The following is a 7,959-nucleotide window of genomic DNA, read 5'->3' as shown; positions in this document are numbered from 1 at the left end:
TGGCGCATGCGCACTACTTCCCGGGGGACCGAGCACCACTTCCGCGTGCCTGCGCGCACGCGCCCTGCTGCCTGCGGCGACGTAGCGACGCTGCCGCAATTCTGCCGATTGACCGCGTGGGGGCACCAGAGACAGCTGAAACAACCTCGATGCAGTTCCCCCGATTGGCCACGAGGGGGCGCGAGAGATCGCGGAAACAACCGCGACGCACTTTTGCCGATCGGCCACGCGGTGGCACCAGAGACCGCGGAAATCACTTCGCCGCTAGGACTGCTGTGGGTCTGCACCAAGCCATCGCCAGCCCGTTCTCTCTTTTGATGGCAGAGGAAAAACACAGAAGGGAGAGGGGGGAAGGGAAGACGACAAAGACAACGAAGGAAATCTTCGACAAACCCACCAAACCTGCGCTCAGTGCGTAGGGGTACTTGTCAATAAACAAATAACCAGCAAATTGATGTTGTCAAGATTTTTATTACTCTATTTTTTGCAGCCAGCGTCCGAGGTAATGAAAAACCTCGTACGAAGCGGGCAGATGCGTGCAGCCAAGCCATGGCTTGAAACGATTAACCACATTTGGTTTTGACACCACGTTTGTGAGAAACACTCAAAGCCAAAAAATTCAGGTTAGGCCAGGATCTCAGTGATAGCAGCAAAGTTTATTCGTCATTGCAATAACAGGCTCATGTCCCCTATTAGCGAGGGAGGGACTGTGCAACAGTCAGCGAAATTCATTCCGTTCTATACTCCAAACCCAACGCAGGTAACGCTCTCCTGGCATTCATTGGTTGAGCGTCTCAGGCTTACACTCTCCCCGATGCTGTTGCTATGATACATTTCCATATAAGGTCCATTACCAACCCGTTGTTCTTTCGTATGTTTTGTACTTCTCCATGGAGATACGAGGGCCATATTTCCAAGAGTGAGTACATGCGTTCTGTCCTGTGCTGGGCTCTCTTTCTCCAGCCCGCATCTTTGCCTTGTTTTGCACCTGGCTCACTTCTACCCCAGTCAGAACGCCCCCAATCTTTAACTTTCTACTCTGTTCAACAGCTTTCTTAGTGGAAGGAAAACAGCTATTTCACAAGAGGGTTATAAGTTCAGTGAAGGTCAATACTACGTACCGAAAACACTAAAAGCTTCTACTGCAAAAACACAACCTACCTTTCACAACCAGACCCAGAACCAACCCCCAAGGAGCACCGCCACTCACAGCTCTCCACCCGCACTCTGCACCGCCGATCACTGCCCCCTGAGCTCAGCCAGTAAGCCAGTTCTCAGCCCACCTCGTTGTCCACTCATCTATCCCACGCTTCCTCAGCTTCATTTGCAGGATGTCGTGGGAGACTGTATCAAAAGCATTGCTGAAGTCAAGGCAGACGACATCCACTGCAGCAGCACCTGAAATGGTCCATCCCACTCGGGCTGAAGCTTTGATTCCTTACACGTGCGTGTTAGGACCCAGCCTCCAGCACAGAATGAGGGCACTAGAAATTCCAGAGGTGGAGCTCGAGACAGCAGTCCATGTCCCTTGAGGGATAACAGAGAAGCAGACAACCCGAGTATGTAGTTCTTAGGAAACTTATCCTTGGCTTCAAGAGAGGGCATCTCACCTCTCCCTCCCAAGTACATCAACCCAAACAACACTTCATACGTTGATACTCCCAAGTCTTTTCTGGGAGCGGTTCGTATTCTGAGAAGGGCTACAGGTAAACGCTTTGGCCATGGTCATTTGGTCTCTAAAATCCATTTTGACAAGCGCTTTGTCAGCATCTGACCAATCCATCCTACTTTCCCTGAAGAAGGAGGGTGCCGGTGAGTACGGAACTCCCGCTTGATTTCTAGAGTTCTCATTAGCTCCTGTAGGACTTGTGAAGTAAAGTGGTTTCCCTTATCTGAGACGATATTCTACGTGATCCCATATCTAGGGATCGCGCCCAGGTGTAGAGTCCTTAGCGCAGAAAAGACAGGGACCTGTTGGAGCACCCAGAGGACCAAGGGTAAATCCTGCCTGACCAATCTAGCGGCCGTCCGTGATGGTGTCACTGCATCAACAGCCAAGTGAAGAACCACTGATATCATCCACCTGGACTTCAGCAAGGCCTCTGACACAACATCCTTCTTTCCAAATTGGAAGGATACGGATTCGGTGAGCGGACCGTTCAATGGACAAAGAACCGGCTGCAGCATCGAGTCCAGGAGCCAACGGCTCCGTGTCTGGATGGTGATCGGTGATGAATGGCATCTCAAAGGGGTCCGTGCTGGGGCTGAGACTCTTCAGTATCTTCGTCAGTGGCATCACCAGCGGGATCGAGCGCACCCTCAGAAAATTTGCTGACGACACCAAGCTGTGGGGAGCAGTGACACGCCAGAGGGACGGGACGCCAACCACAGGGACCTCGACAGGCTCGAGCAGCGGGCACAGACAAACCTCATCAGCTTCAACAAACCCAGGTGCAGTGTCTTGCACTTGGGACAAGAGAACCCCCCACTACCGATACATGCTGGGGGATGAAAGGGCTGAGCCTAGGCCTGTCCCAAAAGACCTGGTGGACGGCAAGCTGTACACGAGCCAGCAAAGTGCCCTCCCAGCCCAGAAAACCAGCCACATCCTGGTCTGCACCAAAAGATGTGCGGTCAGCAGGTGAAAAGAAGTGATCCTGCCCCTCTGCTCTGTGCTGAAGAGGCCTCACCTGGAGTACTGTGTCCATATGAAGGGCCCTCAGTGCAGAAGAGACATGGACCCGTTGGAGCACATGCAGAGGATGGCCACAAGAAAAAAAAAAAAAAGAACCGAAGGATCAAACGCCTCACCTGTGAGGACAGGCTGAGAGAGCTGGGGCTGTTCAGCCCGGAGAAGTGAAGGCTCCGAGGTGACCTGGTAACAGCCTTTCGATACCCAAAGGGGAGCTAAAGGAAAGAAGAAGGGAAAATTTAGGTTAGATATCAGGAAAATATCTTTCACAGCAAGGGACAAGGGGAAACATTTTAAGCTGGGGGAGGGAAGATTTAGGTTGGACGCCAGGGGGAAGTTCTTCACAGAGAGAGCGGTGAGGTGCTGGAACAGCTGCCCAGAGAGGCTGTGGATGCCCCGTCCATCCCTGGAGGTGTTCAAGGCCAGGTTGGATGGGGCCCTGGGCAGCCTGGTCTAGTATGAAATGGGGAGGTTGATGGCCCTGCACGTAGCAGGGGGGTTGGAGATTCACGATCCTCGAGGTCCCTTCCAACCCGGGACCTTCTGTGACTCTGCGCAGTGGACCAGGTTGCCCAGAGATGTGGTGGATGCCCTGTCCCTTCCAAGGTGACACGCAGGGCAACCTGATCTAGCTGTGAATGTCCCTGTTCATTGTGGGCGAGTTGGACTAGACCATCATAAATGGTCGCTTCCGACTCTAAGGAGTCTCTGGTATGATACCTGAAGCCATGTCCACAAAGAACATCGATGGCCTGGTGAGCAATCAGGGTAGGTGGGGAAGCCTGTGTGCTCAACAGCTCTGGGGAAACTCACCAAGTAGTCCAGTCAGGAAGATTCACATCAGCCATAGAGCCTCTCTGTGCCAGTGCCAGTATTCAGCACACCAGAGGTACTGCTTCATCACACTGGTGGGTCCCATAGCTGCAGAGCTAGCTACTGAATGGCAGTCAGGGGATGGAAGGAAGAGGGGTGGGGAGATTGGCTATCATACAGACTAGGAAACTAACAGCATCCCCTGACAATTGGGATGGAGATACCTGGGGCGATCCAGATGAAGTGGTCCAGTAGAAGACAATCCTTTGTTTCCTATGAATACGAAGCCAGGTCTGCCATAAAAACAGAAAGAACCCTAGGACCCTGGGGTGGACAGCCACAGCGTGCTCTGAGAACTGTGCCCTGACATCTGTTACTACTGACAAATTTGTAAGGGAGGTCTAGGAGAGAACCAGACAAGACAGGAACAGAATACTCGTGTTCAGTATGCTCAAGTAGTGGAGACTGTATTACACTACGTGCGGATGAAGAAAACGGCCACTGGGGCCGGGGGTTTTCTTAAGCTCAGGTCCCAGCCCGATACATGCACCTCACCCTACTACTAGCCACGAAGCTTATTGGGACGGAAGCTTATTGGGCCCAGGGAGCAAGGCGAGCCCCTTGTGACCCCCATTCCATCTTTAAGTGAGCGTCCTACAGCCATCGCAAAACCCACCTGCATACAAGCAATGCACGAACAAGGGATTCGCGGCATTTCATTATCCGCTGCACAGATTTCACAGTGCTTAAACCACTAACCAGAGGAGCCCCGAGAACCCTTAAACCCCATCGTGCTGCAAAACAGAACGGGATCCAAAGAGACATGGAACATAGTTTAAATACGTGCCCTTAAACAATACTCAGCATGGGCGGAATTAATACGTGGCACAGGAGACACAGAGGGGACGTGGGCAGAGGACACAGACACAGGCGGGACACGAGGTCACAGAGGGAACATGGAGGGGGATGCAGAGGGTACGCGTCATGAAATGGATTGGGACCACGTGGTAGCAGACAAACCGAGTTTGGAGTCTCAGGTTGGAGATTAGGCAGTGAGAATCATGAAAGAGGGAACAGAGACTTCACAAGAAGGTATTGAACTTAAGAAGAGTTACAGAGGAAACCTGGAGAACACAGGATCCCTTTACGGAAAAGCGCATTAGCTCCAGGCATTTCCAGAGTTGCAATGCTCAGTCAGCCAACCAGCATTACCTTGGGACTGACTGAAGCATTCCAGGAATGAGACAAGAGCAAAAGAAAGGAATGTATGTCAGCCCCTCCATTACCAGTTCGGAGAAAGGGAGATAACCCCTTCACTCCCTTAAGCAAAGAACTGAAAAGAAAAATAAGAACAAGCATAGCAGACATAGCTGCTCCAGTCCAGCTTTGGATCCCCTCAGATCAGAGGGCAAAGAGCAAAGCCCTACAGCATGGAACAAAAATCAGTTGCCTCTTTCCAGGAAAGAGCACTCACCCAGCAGTCCACAGCAGGCAGTCTCCAGCAAAAGACACTGCCTTGGGGGCTGCCAGCCCTTAAATGAGGTGAGGGAGGGGTGGAGCCAGGCTCAGCCCCACCTGGTCCCACAGCTGCATTGCTTCCACCTGTGCTTGCAGGGCTGCACCACCCCTCACCAGATGCTCCATCACTGCTTCAGGCTGTGATCTCAAAGTTCCCATAACGTCATGAATAAAAAAAAAAAAAAAAAAAAAAAAAGTGAATTAGGTCTGCCTGTCTGGCAAGGGGAAGTTTATCACTGAATGAGCAAGGATGGCCCACATATTTTGATTCCAGTCAGATGTCCTCAAAGGCAACTGATAAAATTTCTCATAGGTAGGAGAGCACAGATTTTCATACTGATGCAGCAAGATGCTGAGAAGCCGCATGTGCAGCGAAAAGGCTGTGATTACGGTGTGAGTGGAGCGAGTGCTGTTTGCCAAACTGTCAGGGTCAGCTTATGGCTCCCCAGTGAGAAATGTGCATTACCTACTCACGCAGCGATTAAAGACCATCGTGAAAATATTTTACGATTTGGTGTCCTCAGTGGGTGAAGCTGGCACCTGCCTGTAAGGCACCGTGTAGGCATTGGGCCCCAACATCAATCCCAAACCCCAAAGAAGTAGGGAGGCTGCAGCGTGCGTACTTCGTGCAGCCCCTGCGCTCCTCGAGTCACAGATCGCTGACGTACCGCAGGACCCATTTCTGCTGCGGCACGACGTGGGATTGCTGAAGTCACTGCAGATCTGGAGAACAGACAAAGCATCTCCAGAACGCACTCCCCGTACAACTTGCCCACATGCAGGGGGCACAAGCCCCATTTTGGGGGCAATGACCCCTACTTGTGGGGCGCTAACTCCACCCCACTGTCACAGCTGTGTGCTGAGGACACCATCACCCCACTGCGCACAGCCGTCAACTTCTCCCAGGACTCCACGCACCCCACAGGCATCCCTGTCCCTGTCCTCAACCCCACAGTGACATGGGCATGGAGCGAAGTGAGACAGGTAGTGTGGGGGGAGGTGAGGAGACATGAGCGGACACGTGGGGACATGGGGTTGACGTGTGGGGTCACAACTACAGAGGTGAGAGGAGGTGGCACATAGAGGTGGCACAGGGAAGTGGAAGGCTGTGCCAGGAGGTGCCGGTGCCATTTGAGCAGCACTGCAGGGCAGATGAGCAGTGCCAGCCCAACCTGGGGGTGATGGTGACCTGGTAACAGTCTTTCAATTTCTAAAAAGAAGAACAAGGGAAAACTGAGCTAAGATATATGGAAAATACCTTTTACAGTGAGGGTGGTGAGGCAGTTGAACAGGTTGCCAGAGGTGTGGTAGATGTACTGTCCCTTTTAAGGTGAGGCTGCATCAGACTTAGAGCAACCTGATTTAACTGTGGATGTCCCTGTTCATTGTGGGGCAGTTGGATCAGATCATCATAAACGGCACCAAGTAATCCAGTTGGGATGATCTGCATCAGTTCACAGAGCCCTCTGTGCCAGTCCCAGTATTCAGCAGACCAGGGGCCTCAATTTGTCACACTGCTGGATCTCACAACCGCAGAGACACTTAATGAGGGTCAGGGGATGGGAGGAAGAAGTGTGGGAGTATGGGAAATTAATAGCATCCCTTGACAAATGGGATGAGACATCTAGGGAGATCCTGACTACAGTGGTCCAGAAGATGACAATCCTTACTTTTTTTTTTTTTTTAAATACAAAGCCAAATCTGCCATAAAAACAGGAAGAGCTGTAGGACCCTGAGGTGGTTGGCCACAATGTGCTCTGAGAACAATGCCCTGGGATCCATTATCACTGACAAATCTCTAAGGGAGGCATAGGAGAAAACCAGAAAACAGCAACAGAACTCCTGTGGTCATTATACTTGAGTGGTACAGACTATATTATACTGAGTGAGGATGAAGCAAATGGCCACTGGGGTCCAGAGTGTTCTTCAGTTCCTGACTGATGCACCTCACTCTATCAGCAGCCATGGAGGTGGGAGCACAGAACTCACGGAGTGAGGTGAGCCCCTTGCAGCCCCATTCGATCCTTAAGTGAGCTTCCCACAGTCATCAGAATCACAGAATTGCCAGGGTTGGAAGGGACCTCAAGGATCATGAATCTTCAACCCCCCTGCCACATGCAGAGCCACCAAACCTTCCCGCCTAATGCTAGACCAGGCTGCCCAGGGCCCCATCTAATCTGGCCGAACACCTCCACAGACAGGGTATCCACAACCTCTCTGGGCAGCCTGTTCCAGTACCTCACCACTCTCTCTGTAAAGAATTTCCCCCTGACGTCCAACCTAAATCTCCCCTCCCTCAACTTCAAACCATTTCCCTCGTCCTGCAGTTATCAACCCTTTCAAAGAGTTGATTCCCCTCCTGTCTGTAGGCTCCCTTTAGGTACTGAAAGGCTGCAACCTTCTTTTCTCCAGGCTGAGCAAGCCCAGCTCCCTCAGCCTGTCCTCATAGGGGAGGTGCTCCAGTCCCCTGATCATCTTCGTGGCCCTCCTCTGGACCCTCTCCAACAGTTCCCTTTTTTGTACTGGGGGCTCCACACTTGGATGCAGTACTCCAGATGGGACCTCACAAGAGCAGAGTAGAGGGGAACAATCACCTCCCTGTCCCTGCTGGCCACCCTTCTTCTGATGGAGCCCAGGATACCATTTGCCTTCCGAGCCGCAAGGGCACACTGCTGGCTCATGTTCAGTTTTTCATCTATCAAGACCCCCAGGTCCTTCTCCACAGGGCTCCTCTCAAGGACCGCTCCTTCCAGTCTGTATGAATGCCTGGGATTCCTCCGGCCCAAGTGCAAAACTCTGCACTTTGCTGTGTTGAACCTCATCAGGTTCACCCGGGCCCACCTTTCTAGCCTCTCGAGGTCCCGCTGAATGGCATCCCTTCCTTCAACTTCCTCCAACTGTGTCGACCGCACCACTCAGCTTGGTGTCGTCAGCAA

At 52.1% G+C, this 7,959-nt stretch overlaps 1 long non-coding RNA gene across 1 annotated transcript; it reads right to left on the bottom strand.

The window, feature by feature from the left end:
* Positions 1-564: 564 nt before the first annotated feature.
* LOC149916317 (uncharacterized) lies at positions 565-3,932 on the bottom strand. The gene is made up of 3 exons (XR_016470542.1): positions 3,506-3,932; positions 2,812-2,907; positions 565-2,345 (listed from the first exon to the last, which is right to left on the bottom strand). It is a non-coding gene; the product is annotated as an uncharacterized LOC149916317 (long non-coding RNA).
* Positions 3,933-7,959: the final 4,027 nt, after the last annotated feature.

This window comes from Phasianus colchicus, chromosome 12 (assembly GCF_987193195.1).
Source record: "Phasianus colchicus chromosome 12, bPhaCol1.hap1.1, whole genome shotgun sequence".
Taxonomy (NCBI): domain Eukaryota; kingdom Metazoa; phylum Chordata; class Aves; order Galliformes; family Phasianidae; genus Phasianus; species Phasianus colchicus.
This window is presented reverse-complemented; position numbering and strand designations above follow the sequence as displayed.